This window comes from Stylophora pistillata, chromosome 8 (assembly GCF_964205215.1).
Source record: "Stylophora pistillata chromosome 8, jaStyPist1.2, whole genome shotgun sequence".
NCBI lineage: Eukaryota > Metazoa > Cnidaria > Anthozoa > Scleractinia > Pocilloporidae > Stylophora > Stylophora pistillata.
Genome location: NC_142526.1, coordinates 4,677,813 through 4,694,151, shown reverse-complemented (window position 1 = coordinate 4,694,151; position 16,339 = coordinate 4,677,813). Strand labels below are relative to the sequence as shown.

At 39.1% G+C, this 16,339-nt stretch overlaps 1 long non-coding RNA gene and 1 other non-coding gene across 2 annotated transcripts; one reads left to right on the top strand and one right to left on the bottom strand.

Moving 5' to 3' along the window:
* The first annotated feature begins 10,943 nt into the window (after window positions 1-10,943).
* On the top strand, window positions 10,944-15,574 carry LOC148724547 (uncharacterized). Its single transcript, XR_015990839.1, has 2 exons — window positions 10,944-13,829; window positions 14,502-15,574. It is a non-coding gene; the product is annotated as an uncharacterized LOC148724547 (long non-coding RNA).
* LOC148724548 (U1 spliceosomal RNA) lies at window positions 13,452-13,615 on the bottom strand. Its single transcript, XR_015991296.1, has one exon. It is a non-coding gene; the product is annotated as a U1 spliceosomal RNA (small nuclear RNA).
* Window positions 15,575-16,339: the final 765 nt, after the last annotated feature.

The window sequence follows — 16,339 nt, the reverse complement described above, 5'->3', positions numbered from 1 at the left end:
CCCTCTTGCTAGGTTTTGTGGAGTAAATTAAAAGAGTATAAATTAATTTATTGATGTAATACGATATTAGAAAATAAAATGCCAAATCCGGTCGTCTCTGTGTCTTTTCCTTTTTGTTACTTATTCCGTACACTTAAATTTATGATTTATTTTTAGCGGCGCACTGTTGTAAAACGTTGTCTCAATGATAAAATAAAAAATACGAGCGTCTCTGTGTCATTTCTTTCTAAAGAAACTAGTTTTAAACTTTACTAACGCAATTTCAACTGCAGGAGCTTTTTCACTGGCCTATTTTCGGAAGCTTTTCAACTGCCAAATTCGGGGTATTTGCTCGATTCCATAAATTTGTCTATTTCAAGGGCTTTATAATCTGCCATCGAAAAAGCTCTGGAAATAACTCTACTTGTTTGCAGTACGTTTGCCTATTTTCGGGGGCGTGTGTTGGCTGTGCGTTGGCCCACTCTCGGGGGCGTGGGCGTTGACTTGCATTCCGCTTTCAAGTGCTAAAATTTCTTCTAACTTTCAGGTTTAATATTCCAAAATTTCCCGTGTCCATTTTCGTGGACTCGCCAAAATTTTCAACAGTTTTTCTTTTTAAACCTCACGTTGCTACGCATTCTGTATTCGGGGGCTGTGCATCGTTGAGAAGGTGAGTAGAGGGAACGTAAGTAAAGGGAAGGCGACTAAAGGGAAGGCGACTAAAGGGAAGGCGACTAAAGGGAAGGCGACTAAAGGGAAGGCGACTAAAGGGAAGGCGACTAAAGGGAAGGCGACTAAAGGGAAGGCGACTAAAGGGAAGGCGACTAAAGGGAAGGCGACTAAAGGGAAGGCGAGTAAAGGGAAGGCGAGTAAAGGGAAGGCGAGTAAAGGGAAGGCGAGTAAAGGGAAGGCGAGTAAAGGGAAGGCGACAAAAGGGAAGGCGACTAAAGGGAAGGCGACAAAAGGGAAGGCGACTAAAGGGAAGGCGAGTAAAGGGAAGGCGACTAAAGGGAAGGCGAGTAAAGGGAAGGCGACTAAAGGGAAGGCGAGTAAAGGGAAGGCGAGTAAAGGGAAGGCGAGTAAAGGGAAGGCGACTAAAGGGAAGGCGACTAAAGGGAAGGCGACTAAAGGGAAGGCGACTAAAGGGAAGGCGACTAAAGGGAAGGCGACTAAAGGGAAGGCGACTAAAGGGAAGGCGACTAAAGGGAAGGCGACTAAAGGGAAGGCGACTAAAGGGAAGGCGACTAAAGGGAAGGCGAGCAAAGGGAAGGCGAGCAAAGGGAAGGCGAGCAAAGGGAAGGCGAGCAAAGGGAAGGCGAGCAAAGGGAAGGCGAGTAAAGGGAAGGCGAGTAAAGGGAAGGCGACTAAAGGGAAGGCGACTAAAGGGAAGGCGACTAAAGGGAAGGTGACTAAAGGGAAGGTGACTAAAGGGAAGGTGACTAAAGGGAAGGTGACTAAAGGGAAGGTGACTAAAGGGAAGGTGACTAAAGGGAAGGTGACTAAAGGGAAGGTGACTAAAGGGAAGGTGACTAAAGGGAAGGTGACTAAAGGGAAGGTGACTAAAGGGAAGGCGACTAAAGGGAAGGCGACTAAAGGGAAGGCGACTAAAGGGAAGGCGACTAAAGGGAAGGCGACTAAAGGGAAGGTGACTAAAGGGAAGGTGACTAAAGGGAAGGTGACTAAAGGGAAGGTGACTAAAGGGAAGGTGACTAAAGGGAAGGCGACTAAAGGGAAGGCGACTAAAGGGAAGGCGACTAAAGGGAAGGTGACTAAAGGGAAGGTGACTAAAGGGAAGGTGACTAAAGGGAAGGTGACTAAAGGGAAGGTGACTAAAGGGAAGGTGACTAAAGGGAAGGTGACTAAAGGGAAGGTGACTAAAGGGAAGGTGACTAAAGGGAAGGCGACTAAAGGGAAGGTGACTAAAGGGAAGGTGACTAAAGGGAAGGTGACTAAAGGGAAGGTGACTAAAGGGAAGGTGACTAAAGGGAAGGTGACTAAAGGGAAGGCGACTAAAGGGAAGGCGACTAAAGGGAAGGTGACTAAAGGGAAGGTGACTAAAGGGAAGGTGACTAAAGGGAAGGTGACTAAAGGGAAGGTGACTAAAGGGAAGGTGACTAAAGGGAAGGTGACTAAAGGGAAGGTGACTAAAGGGAAGGTGACTAAAGGGAAGGTGACTAAAGGGAAGGCGACTAAAGGGAAGGTGACTAAAGGGAAGGTGACTAAAGGGAAGGTGACTAAAGGGAAGGTGACTAAAGGGAAGGTGACTAAAGGGAAGGTGACTAAAGGGAAGGTGACTAAAGGGAAGGCGACTAAAGGGAAGGCGACTAAAGGGAAGGCGACTAAAGGGAAGGTGACTAAAGGGAAGGTGACTAAAGGGAAGGTGACTAAAGGGAAGGTGACTAAAGGGAAGGTGACTAAAGGGAAGGTGACTAAAGGGAAGGTGACTAAAGGGAAGGTGACTAAAGGGAAGGTGACTAAAGGGAAGGCGACTAAAGGGAAGGTGACTAAAGGGAAGGTGACTAAAGGGAAGGTGACTAAAGGGAAGGTGACTAAAGGGAAGGTGACTAAAGGGAAGGCGACTAAAGGGAAGGTGACTAAAGGGAAGGTGACTAAAGGGAAGGTGACTAAAGGGAAGGCGACTAAAGGGAAGGTGACTAAAGGGAAGGTGACTAAAGGGAAGGTGACTAAAGGGAAGGTGACTAAAGGGAAGGTGACTAAAGGGAAGGTGACTAAAGGGAAGGTGACTAAAGGGAAGGCGACTAAAGGGAAGGCGACTAAAGGGAAGGTGACTAAAGGGAAGGCGACTAAAGGGAAGGTGACTAAAGGGAAGGTGACTAAAGGGAAGGTGACTAAAGGGAAGGTGACTAAAGGGAAGGTGACTAAAGGGAAGGTGACTAAAGGGAAGGTGACTAAAGGGAAGGTGACTAAAGGGAAGGTGACTAAAGGGAAGGCGACTAAAGGGAAGGTGACTAAAGGGAAGGCGACTAAAGGGAAGGTGACTAAAGGGAAGGTGACTAAAGGGAAGGTGACTAAAGGGAAGGTGACTAAAGGGAAGGTGACTAAAGGGAAGGTGACTAAAGGGAAGGTGACTAAAGGGAAGGTGACTAAAGGGAAGGTGACTAAAGGGAAGGCGACTAAAGGGAAGGTGACTAAAGGGAAGGTGACTAAAGGGAAGGTGACTAAAGGGAAGGTGACTAAAGACATGACAAGTAAAGAGGAGGTAAGTAAAGAGAAGGTAAGTAGAGAGCTATTTTAGTTCTGTAATATCAACCTATGCTGTATGGATTTTTTCGCCGACAGGATAATCTTGATGCGTCGCGTCAAGCAGCGGAAGAAATCCGGTATTGTCTATAAGTTCCCCAGGTCATCTAAAAGAGGTAAGGCTGGGATGTTTGATTGCAGCAAATAAAGTTTGCTCCATTTTTTTTTCAGCCTGACTTAGTGACCCACTTAGAATCATAATGTGGAACATCTGACAACTCAGAGGTAGCATTTGATAATTGCTTAAGAAGTATTCTTGCTTCTGGACCATTTGAAGTTCTCTGTTAACAGGATTTGTGAGACGGCATTTAAACGATACAAGCGGGGATATATGCATTATTTCCTCTCATTTTGTATCCTAACAGCTTTCTTTTTCAGTCGAAAAGTGAAATATGTGGTAGCTAGCACTTTTTGATAGGGCCCAGTTATCCAATCAGCAGGCCTTCGGATTGCCCACAGATGATCACGTATTGTAAGTATACAGTTAGGAAACCATTTTAAGGAAAACTTGCACCATTTTTGATATTTCATATCATAACTTCGAAGCCCGAAATAAGAAAGAAAATAAAGAGACCTCAGTTTCTCTTGTCTAGGAACAAAATATCCGAAGGCTGATTTCGTCTTATAGCATTATGCAACCAGGACTAACTTCAAAAATACAGAATCATGATTAAATCGACCTTTTCTCAAACGTTAGCATATATTATCGGTCTTTAGTTTACATTCTTTTGCAGTCCAGTCCAGGGAAGTTACAAGTAGCGCTGTCAACACTGGTGCAATCCAGTGAAGCCCATCCAAGAAAATCCACTACAGTTCATTGCTATGCCGTGTGATCTAGTTCGGTAGGGGTCATCTAAGTGGAGTGCAGAGCAGTCCAGTCCAGTTCTATTCGGTAACGCACAGTGCAGTTCGTTGCAGATCAGTCTAAAGTAGTGCTGTCCAATTTACTGCATTGTAAAGCTGTCCAGTACAATCCAGAGCAGTGCATTGCATTCCGTTCTGGTGAAGTCAAGTACGGTCTAGCACTGAGCATTATGCGAAGTGCAGCAAAGTCCATTTTAACCCATTTCAGTAAAGTGTAGCTGTTCAGAACAGCCCAGTCATGTCAAGTTCGCTGCAATGCAGTCAAGTGCAGTGCAGTGCAGTGCAGTGCAGCGCAGTGCATAACAGCCCGGCCAAGTCGAATCAATTTCAATCATGCGCTGTGCATTCTAGACCAGACCAGTCCAGTCCACCTTACTACACTCCAGTAGTCCAGAACAGCTCACTGCAATCAAGTCTACTGCAATGCAGTCCAGCTTGGTCAAGTGAAGTTCAACCCAGTACATTGCAGTCCAGTCAAGTATTTGTGCCCAGTGCAGTCAAATGTAATTTAGTAAAGTACAGTCCAGAACAGCCTAGGGCAGTCAAGTAAAATTCAGAGTGGTGCAGTCTAGAACAATCCAGAGAGGGGAAGAACAATGCTAAGCATTGTAGTCAAATCCAGTCAGTTGCGTCCAATCCAGTCTAGTCTGCGACGATTATACTAGCCTAATAAAGAATGCCTACATACGCCGTCGTTAAGAGGTATTTGCTAGATGAAAGCCAGAAATTTAGAATAAACCAAAGTAATTAAACAATAAATAAACGAGGAAGTAGATAAGACTTAAATCGATTGAAAAATTGATTACTTAATAGATGAATATAAATTTATAGAATGATAAAATGCATTTATGATATTCGGTGCAGAATATTTAAATGAAACACAGCGTTGTCTAAAAAGGTTTCCAGGGCTTGTTTCTCTCAGGACTTAGCTTTCACCAGACACCAGCTGATCAACGGAAAGACGCAGGGAACCACGGGGTCACCCAGTGAAACCGTTGTTGTCTGCGTTACACCGGGACTTCAATGAAACAGGACTGGGTGCGACTTGAGCGGATGATCATTAAAACAAGCTGAGCCTCAGATGCGAGGAGAATCAAAAACTAGGGCGTGGCCTTAGGTAAATGAAATTTCTGAGTAGTAAAGTAAGTAAAAGCTAGTCCAAGCAGCTTAACTCACTCATCCAATGTGAGAGTGCTCACGAAGGGAAGATATAGAGAATAGATGGTACACATTTTGTGCAAAAAAAAAACAGGTGTTCTTATCACTTTCACGCTAAAGTATGATAAAATCTTTCAATTTTACAAGCTCTCTCTCGATGTAATAATAATAATAATAATAATAATAATAGTAATAATCAAACTGACGCCAATCTCATCATGGTCAAGACGGCGAAAAGCTTTTTTGGTTTCCGTGACTTCAAGAATTTGCGATGGAATAGTAAGGCTATTTAGCAGAAAATGATCTTGCCCAACTTTACTATTACCTTAAATCGAAGTGACTTATTTATTTTAGGGAGAAAGATTATACAAACCGTCAAGAATGAGAGCCGATAAGATTCTTACTAATTCCTACTGTTCTCTATTATAATACATTTCTTATGCAATTGACAATTTGTTTGATAACCAGGAGCTTCTTAAATCGGTGATCATTTTCTTTATCCTCATAACCTTAAGATTTGATTTAAGGATGAAACTTTAAGGAGAAGTTAGAGGTAAGTCTCGGGGGTTAAATGGAGGTTTGGCTTGGAGATGAATGAGGAGGAGCCATAGATTGAGAGAGCCTGGACCTTACGTTTGGTGATCAAGCTCACTGAGTCCCGAAAAAATACGTCGACCCAATGGATCCGAAAAAAATTACTAATATTAAATAAAAAAAGGTATTACAGGAAAAATTCTTATTAAGCTCGGTTCCAAAGCGTGTTGTTTCTTTACTGTCTTTCTTAATCGTTTTAATGAGGCTTCAACAAATTGTTATCGCTTACTGATTAACAGAACGAGATAATTAATAAATACAATTGCGTTAGAGGTATCGACGTTTCCAGCGATTGATTTTTTTTCGCGCTAGCTTTTTACCAATGGTATATGCATGGCGTTTTAGCAAATGATCCGCGAGCTTCCAGAATTTCCATTGGATCCAGAATTTCCTTGTAAATCAAATTTTCCGGGTAGGTCGAGCTCTTACTTGTTTTCTCTTTTTTTTTATTTTCTGCTCTGTAACGATTTAAAACCGAAAACCACAACATCAAATGGATCCAAGCTTTACTTTCTAGCTTTATATGGAATTGCGATTTGTTTTTTTGAGACTTCGTCACTAACGTAAACGTCTACTAACGTTTAAAAGTCGAATGCTTCTTTATTATTTTGTAATCAATTTTACATCAAAGTCGACCCACGTCCCATAAAATGCTCTCACAACTCTCTTTTTAAACCATTCAGTCCACAACGTTTGCATACGAAATAACAGGTGCAAGGTTTTAACGTTTGTGTACATAGGAAAAATTTGATATGTCATTTTGAAGAAAGTCTCCTTTTTATCGCCAACGCAGCGATCCAAGTGCAATAATATTTATCCAAGACGACTTAATTATCATTCTCCTTTCTTTTTTTTTTTTTTCAGATTGGCCATAAATCGACCCAATACATCGTAATCCAGGTTATTGATATCCAAGTTTAGGAGCTATTGTAGTTTGAAGCCCAAACCTTAATGCATTTGAGAGAACAATTACGAAGTAATGTGACATTACAGTTCAAATGAAGGAGGTCTAATGATGCGGTTAAAAACATTGAATAAATTTATGTCCTGTCACATTTTCTTCTGCAAAAATGTTTTTGGATTTTCTTTTAAAAAGCGAAGGTGTCAGAATGAATAATATTCACCGGTATTTTTTGTTTCTATCAACTTGCCTGAGACAAAAGACTCGTTTAAGCATTTAAGGTAAAGTATTGGCGGTGTCCGCTGAGGAAGCAGCTGCCTGTTATCTTAGTAAAGTTCTGTTTCAACTGCACCAAAACCTTATACCAAAGGTTTTGAAATATCTGAAATAAGATTATTCGATTTTTTAGCGTCATATTAGATGTTGAGACCAGTGTGTCGTCTTTATGTTGCGGTACAACCGGCAGTTGCACCTGATTTGCGAGTTTCCAGAATTCAGAGTGTTTTATACATCTACTGATTTACGAACAGGAAAGTCGAGCATATAATTCACTCTAGCATAAAAACAATCAATAAAACTTTGTATTTCTGACCAATAAGTATCATACAAGTGCATATTAAATCCCAAAGAAAAATTATTTATTTTGCTGAAGCAATGTTTTGAAACAAAATTTTGTCTTATTTAGCTGTGTAAACAACATCAGCCCTACGCACGATCTAGGAGGAAAACCACAGTGTTAAATTAATAATTTTTAGCTCCTGTATATCGATCAAATTGTTTGCCGCTAAAAACTTGTCTCTTGCGACAATTTGGCCTTGCCAGAAAGCTAAGGCAGCGAATGCAGGCACTGCTAGTCAATTTGTTTAATAAGAATAAGTTTGTGCGACATATTAAAACTCCACTGTTCGTAATGGAGGATATTAAAGATTCAAAAAATCCTTTGATTAATACAAGACATTTCTTATTTTCGTCTCCCTCATTTAAGCCGCGAGGTTGCTATCAGCAGCTAAGGTTTTAAAATATAATTGAGGAACTTCAATAAGTGTAGATAGAGGAGATTGGAGTAGGAATATTAGCGAAGGGGATTTATCAGGCTCTTATTTCGGGAAGAAACTGTTCGATTGACTTTTTCGGTCTACCATCTTCTTCACTGAAACCAGAGCGCTTTGCTTGCGGGGGACTAAGTTACTCGATGCCACTTGGAGAAAAAGATAGTTTTTGTTGAGATGAACTTCAGATTAGCTAAAAAATGATGGACGTGTGATTTATGATGTATAAAAATAGGAATGTAGTTCGGTCGAAATTCGTCTCCTGGTATCAAAGAAGTCTTTTTGACATAAATTATACGATGACATTAACATCTGAACCGCTGAAGAGAGAACATCGACAGTTGAGTTTCATCATAAATTCGTTTTCTCGCGTTGGATCATCACAGGGCGAACGAGCGCGAACGCAGGTCTGCCCGACTAACAAAAATTTAACACCGCGCCACCCACTCGCGTGGGAAACACGCAAAGCTCAGCCAGTTTGTGCGTGGTGAGTTGGCCTCGCTTCGGGAGAACTGCCTACCTGATCACAGTTGCTCCAGTGCATTGTAAGTATGGTGAAACTCTTCAACGTTCCTGCTTTTATAGCCGAGTCGCAGAGAGTCTAATGTGGGATGTTTATTTGCTTTCTAAACCGTCAATGTTCTCTCGTCCAATTCCAGAACGAGCTCGAACTGCGCAAGGCTACAGATCGCAGGATTTGCGCAAGTGTAGATGTAGTGGAATATCACGTGATCAGAGAGACAGAACCGTTCAGAACTTTGGTTGTAAAACTCACTGCAAATCAAATACTACCAACCCAAAGAAAATACGTTAGATCACTTTTGAGTCATTTATCTTGAATTTTGTGGTTATCATTATAATCTCTATTTTTTTTTTTTGACATTTACGAACAGATAAGACTAGCAATTGAAATCCGAACATGGCATGGCGAACAGTCATAGTAACTCGAACTTCAACAACTTATGCTTCATTCTTAAATCCGGTTTTTAAATTTCTGAAAAAAAGGTTCAAACCGAAAAGGAATTCGCGAGTAATCACTCCTCAGCCGTTTGTCACTGCAGTTTGTCCAGTTCATAATATGCAAAAACTCAGATGTATTAAACATGAGTCCGTTTCAAATATTGACACGATTTACTTTTGAAATGTCGCTATTTTAATGAAAACGTTGACACATGACTTCCTTCATATGCAATATTTGTTTGATTAATGGATTCGGAGGGACCTTGAAAGCTGTCCAATATTTAGATGTACCTATATTATTTATCAAAGCTATGGAAGTTACTTTAAGTCGACCAAAATTTGACTTCGAGTTTCAAAGAATGATAGCTCTTCCAAAAATGTTGCGACGACATCAAATGACAAAGAAACAAGTTGTAAATTACCAAATTTGGCAGGAACTAGCTTATCGAAAAGTGACGTCATGGATAGCAGTACTGCCAACGACAACAATAAAGACTGCAAAATAAATCTTCAACGATCAAACGATTTTGATTTGTTCATAATTGCTCGCTGTTATTGTCTTACTTTGTACTGTCACTCGAAACTGAGGCTTCTCGAACAGTTTCGATTCATTCACCACCTTATTCATTTGTTTACGTTCGGTTCGCACTTTCACCGAACTTGTCAGGAAAAGTCGAGCTTGGTATCGTCCTTGCATGTTGCATAAGATCATCTTTTAATCCCCAATGGATCTCATTTCTTACTATTGCCGGAAATTTCTGATCTGCAAGAGCAGACTTATCATAAATTAAAACATACATATCATTTCCTCCTATCGGAGAAATACATTTATGTTTTATAGCTACTAAATTATTGTATTAAATTAGCAAATTTAAATGACAGAGGAGAGAAAAGATAATTTTTACACTTTCATCGATTATCTGGAACCACTGAGAAATTATCCATTGTGGGTTGACAGCGTTCAAGAAAGAATTACGCCTTTAAATAAATTGAATATGGCTTTATCTTCGTAAATTTATTTTTTTCCAGAAGCCTATGCTAGCTTTGACTGAAGTTGAAATAATGGTCAAATCCTATGGAATATTTTACCGGCGATTTTCGTTTTGTAACCTATGATTCACTTCAAAAGCCCCCTTCCTTTAAGTTTTATTTCGTCAGTTTGAAGTCATTTCCGTGTAGTCTTAGGAACAAGGTTGAAATAAACACCGCAATTAATTGTCTTTCTTGAATAATAAAACCAGACAAATTCACGATAAGAATATTATCCGGATGGGACATCTTATAGAAAGTAGCTATAGCAAGGTCGTCTTTGAAAAACAATACGCTTTCTTTTTAATGTAAATTTTTATATTGTCAGATAAATCGATGGATAATGCTTAGAGTACAAGACAGGGAATAATGAGGAATACTCATATTATCTTATTTCGTCTCTTGAGTAAAGTTTTCGGCTTGCTAACTACTGATATCTGGCGGTTAAATCTCGTTTATTTGTAAAGTGTAAACGGTTCTTGAAACGAAAAAATTAAACTCACTTTCGAACCTCGCTGGCTGCTCAGCATAGCAGAAAATTTAAGTACTTAGCATTTTCTCAGGACAACCTGTTTTGAAAAGACAGAATTAATACTTCCGATGCAAATGATGACTTCCTTGATCCTTATTTGAGACAGCTTTAAACGCTGGATTATAGTTGTGGCGCCCACACAGTCAGGGTTTTTATCAGTTGGCAGCATGCAGCAGCAGTCGCACCTGTTTTGCTGCATGACTGCGCATGCTCAGGGTTATCCACCCCCCCCAAAAAAGACAAAAAAACAAAAAAAACAAACAAACAAACAAAAACGAATAATATTCTCAGCTCGCACAACTTGTTTAAAAAGATTTTAACGTTCTCAAAGTAAAAAAGTATTTTGCTCCAGATTATAACTTGTTTGCACTTTTAGCAGTAACATGATCTCCTTCCAATTGAAGCCGCCGTTGTGGTCTACAAACAAAATTCTTTTCATATGCAAAACGTTCCTAAAATCTTCATTCTCTTCCTTTTATGTCAAATTATTGCAGAGACAGTCAAGCAGTCGGTATACGGCCGGCGGAAATCGTCTTTTTCTGTTCACGCGGGTCGTAAGAGTGAATTGGATACAATGTATGTTCAAATATAAATAAACCATACTGACGATGTAAATTGTCTTTAAAAAAATAAAGATTCAACGTAATTTAGACTTCAATGTGCCCAGCTGCCGAGATATATTTTGTCTTCTGCCGCGAATCGATTGGAAGCACTGACTTGTCATGGAAAACACTCATAACAAATTCAGAAAGCTTTGTTCCTCTGTTAGTATATAACCAATCAGCTTGAAAAACGTGTAAAGGGGCTTGCAGTCGCGAGCCATCATGCTTTAAAGAGGAAAAACTCAGCAGTAAATGTCAAACACACGCAGCGGGGGAAAAGATGGCTATGTTAGTTCAAGGTGTAGTTTACATGATTACAAGCGAATCGTCGAAGCCACAACACAGAGATCTTGGAGGCGAGAAAGGGACGACATAGAAGACGACCTCAATTGTTAATATTTTACTGTTCATTCCAATTTAACTCTTTACCTTTTTCATCGGAACTAACCTCTCATAACAAACATTTTAAAGACGCAGAACGCTAATAGAGACATTTCGCTAAACTTAACTCGTTAATGGTGTAAAATATGACTTCTCATTCCGTCTTTCTGCCTTTGCAGTTCTAATCCCTTAGCTCCGCGTCTCATTTTGTAGGCTGTTTAAAGCCATCCTTGTTAGTATTGAAAATTGTTAGTATGGAATCGAAATCATTTTTAACTGCAAATCTTATATTCCTTTCTCAATGCAGATATATAATATTTGTACCATAAAAGCTAGCTCAGAATTGAATTTTCCCTCTGTTTGTGTACATAGGGTGTGTCAAAACCAAGAAGATGAGAAAAAAAATTTTAAACTTAAATAACCCATGTGTCCTTTTCTGTACAAGGGCGAAATTCATTCCTCAGCCATGCGGAACGCAGTTCGAGTTTTGGAGGACAGAAAAATATTTGTAGGTAGACAAATTCAAGTCTTAGTACGTGGGGTATTGGTAACTTTCTGCTGTAGAGAATGAAAAGTGAGATAGGCCAACTACTAACGTACGTAACTTGGCTTTGCAAGCCTTTAAAAGCAATGGCTGTGTCATCGAAAAATGTCTTTCAAAAAAGGTGTCGATAAAATTGTCTAGAATGTTCGATTTTGTTGAGATGGAAGGGAACTTTGTTAGAAACAACTGAAATCAGCCTTGTCGATCATTAATAATTAATTTTCTTTGTCCTGAATAATAAGTAGCTTTCTCATCATAGTCCTAACATAAAAAATTGGTATGATTATTTGTTTTTGTGGAGAGACAGAAATATTCTTTGGGTAGCTTAATCAAATATTAGCGTAATATTGATAAAAAATTGAGATATTTGTAAGAGTTTATTCATGGAAACACCCCAATGTGTGAAAATGATGTACACTTCAAAACACTCGCTCTCTTAAAAAAGAACTCTGTTTAAGATTAAAAATAAATTTAGATAAATTTTATTCCCATAGAATCAAAATATCTCTAAGTGCAGTTATATTTCAGTTTGACTGGATCTGTGAGGAATGGAATGGAAAAAAAAAAGCTCTTTCAAGAGTGATTCTTATTTGCATAAATGTATGGCTATAAAATTTAAGATTTCTTGAATAATTTGTAGAGATATCATGCTAGGATTTCGTCATAAGTGGATTTAAAGATTGTAGTATCCACTCTGAAGTTTGGTAGATGTGTCTTTTATCGAATATTTGAAGTTTTCCAAGAGTTTGCGGCTCTGCGATGTCAAAGAAAAATCTTCCTACTACGGTGAAATTCAATTCTCTGTTCTGGGACAGCGAATGTCTAGACTCTTTGAAATTCATTTGGAGCTTTACATTCGCGTATGAGTTAGATAGCAGAGTGCGGTTTCAGTTATTTGTACGAATCTGTGAAAAGTTTCATTTTCTCGCACTCCGTGGTGAGGAAAGTCTTTTCCAATGAGGACACCTACAAATGCAATAACTTATTCTCAAGTCAAACGTTTGCGAAACTGTATCTTGGGGAAAATTTGTGGCCTTTCGTTATTTACTACAAATCAAAATTGTATCGTTTGTATAGTGAACTACAAAGGAATATATTTCATCGCAGGGGGGTTAAAATGAGCTTGGAAAGAACTGTGATAGACCTTAATTTAAAGGAGTTGTTTTGTTTGAATGGAAAAGTGTAGAGGTGTCTGAGAGAATGCTTTTTACAGCTTTTGTATGTTTGAATAATTGATTTCAGGTTTCAGAAAGTTCCGAAAGAAAGTCGAAAAAAAGGGATTGACTTTTATGTATGCTGAATACCGATGAAAGTGAGAAATATAGTGATTTATAATCATAACCCCGTCGAAAATAGATATGAGTATGATCATGGAGACAGATGCAAGCAGTGTGAAAATCTATTGCAAGACATATTTGATGAAGCTCAAATGTAAATTGTGAGGTTCGAAATTAGCATTAAGGCTTCAAAGGCGCCTTGGTGAGGCGTTATACAAAGATAACATTGAAAACGAAAGAGGAGAACAAAGAAGGAAGGAGTGCAGGAAATAAAGAAAAATAGATAATGAGAGAGAGTTTAGGCTTTAGTTTTGAATTGAGGGGCAAACGAGCGCGTACGCAGGTTCACCCACTAACAAAAATTGTGCACCGTGTACCCTCGTAGGGGTTCCACGCAGAGCAGGGCCCTTTCAAAGTGCAGAAAGAAGGCCCACCCTGGGAAGACTGCCTTCTTGATCACAGTCCTCCAGTGTATTGTTAGTATGAAGGCACGAGCAAGTTTCCCGCCTTTTATACCGTTGCTGTGGTTTGGAGGACGGCGGGAAATTCGCACTGAGGCGATCATGTTAGCCAATCAAAGGCTTTTACTCGCGGTTTAGTGCTGTGAAGCGGCGCGCATTTTGTAAACAGTTGAAGGGAGTCTACAGAATGTAAAAAATCATATGGAAGAGGTCCTGCCGAGAGATATTTTTAACCGGGTGAGTGTAAATTTAGGAAGTTAATTAACCTTGAGATTGATCACAATTTTAAACACAAGTTTGCAAGTTTTGCTTGTGCTATAGTACGGTTTCTATCAAAAAGAGAGTGCAAAAACAAATAAAGTCAAAGTTCAAAAGTTAAAAATGGCCCTGAGTAACTTTGGTTTAATCTTTCATACTCTGTTTTTCTACATGAATAATTTATTTTATTTAGGAATAAAAGAAGAATGAAAACAAAAAAGCTTCCCTCAGTAGCAAGTTTCGTCGCTTAGTTTCAAGACTCGATGAGTCGCGTTTTCATTCGGCAAGACATAAAACAATCTTTTCAACATTTTTTTTTCACTTATATTTCAGTTTTCAGCGCCATCTCTCGTTTAATGTTAACACAGCTCATGTGTCGTTGGTATCATGGTATTGTCTTTGTGAATGTATGTATGATCTAGATGGATAACTGCATAAATAGTTAAAAAGCTTGGTCGTAACGAATAACACATATCCTGCGGCTTTCTTTGATTTGTTTTGCAAGCCGGTTAAGCCGTTGTTAGCGAGTGTCCTTTGAAACATTAATTACTTCAGAAAGTTCGGGAAGAGTGTTTGGGACAATTAAAGCATCGGAAACACAAATAAATCAGAGAACACAATCTCTTAAAAGCTTATTATACACTTTTTCAGATCTGGATTCAATCAAACGTGACATCACCACCGCATCTTGAAAAGATTTCACGTACTGAAGTATTCATATCCTTTGTTCTACCCATCTCTTTGATCCAGAGTCAACAAGAAAGGGGGAAAACCGAGAAACACCAGACATTCATCTCGTGTCAAAAAGTACTTCTGCACCTCAAAATGCCTCATCTTTCATAAATCTGCATGTATCTTAAAATGTTCATTGCTACAGTTTAGATTAGAAAGATGACTTTGGATTCCCGCTAGGTCAAGCTTGAATAATGAACCTCTCTCTTGGATCACACATTGTAAAATATATTGTGGCAAAATGAAGTTGATCCATGGAAGGAAAAAATCCGGTCTTTCACAATTTCCCCTCTGTTTTGTATCTGTTTAGTAAAGTTTTAAATACACAAGACGGCTCTCCACTGTTTCCGGTCGATTTTATATCTGCAATAGTCTAAAACAATTGATAGTGAAATGATGGTCATGAAGAAAATGCCAATTCTTTGGTGAAATAGTATTACTTCCCATAAGTAAACTTTCATGTCAGTAGCTATTGTTACCCCTAGAAACGCCGAAGGGTTTGATATTTGGGTGATAAGAGCAACAAAATGTACGTGGTGGCCCTATTTTTATTGCAATAATTTGAATATATCAACAAAGTTGAAATGGTAAATTGGCCACCGTTACGATTATAAAAGCTGACGAAGGGCTAACGCTCGAAACGTCAGCTTTTATAATCGTAACGGTGGCCAATTTACCATTTCACCTTTGGTGATATATTCAAATTATTTCGTTAGCCCCACCGACGCAGCCCCAAACAGTTTCTTTAGAAACTATCAGCCTTTATTCTTTTCTATTTTTATTGTGACTGAAATAATTTTTAGCCAATCAGGGCTCGTATTTCTACCTAGTGATTTGAAATCCGGAGGGGATTCAGAGCCACCTTAAAATTTAACTGCATCATAAGGCTTTGTGATACGGTTATTAAGGTAACCTGTTTTGTCTGCTTTATACATGTGTTAAGAAAAATTTAGTTTCTTGTCCGTGCCAGTCAATAAAAGTCTGGGAGCACATGAGAGTTTTGTAGTATGTTTCAGTTTCATCAAGAAAGTGATATCGATTTTCAATCACTTTTAAAATCACGCTGATTTTTACCTGTGTTTAATGTCGCGAATCAGCTGCCGACATGTCACTTGCCTTTCGCACCACTGTCAGTTTGATGAACGAATGACAAAGCGTTTCAGAAACAGATTTTTCTTGTCGATAAAGGCCTCTGATGTCCATATGATACACAAAATAATACATGGCTGCTTGTAGAAATGGAATTTTTTCTTCTCGTGTTCAACTGGATATTTCAATCGTTTGCCGCTGGGTGATATCTGCGCTCACTCCGGCGTGAGATATTGTTCTTGCCACTCGAACATATAATTTATATCTCCTCGCCACCGTGGAATATCCTGTATTCATCTTTCCAAGGCTTTGCAAACTTTGTGTTTAAACGCGAGAGAAAGCTGTCTCTATTTCATCTCTCCTCTTTTAATATGGTTAACTAGTATGGCCGAAAGGAAAACACGTATCTTTAAAAAAAGAAACAGTTTTTTTTCACACTAAAGAGATGCAAAACGACACAAAGACAAAGAAGGGGTCTTCAGATTAAAGCACTTTGTAATTACGTATTGATAGAGTGGAAATCAAAGCGTGGAACGGTCCTGACAAAGCATCTTCTATTAATTTTTTCCCCTCATTCCTGCAGCCGATGATAAAATTTTTCCTAAAAAAACTGTGTAACTAGAACTTATCGTATAAAATAATATTCCCTTTTTACCACTAGATGATGG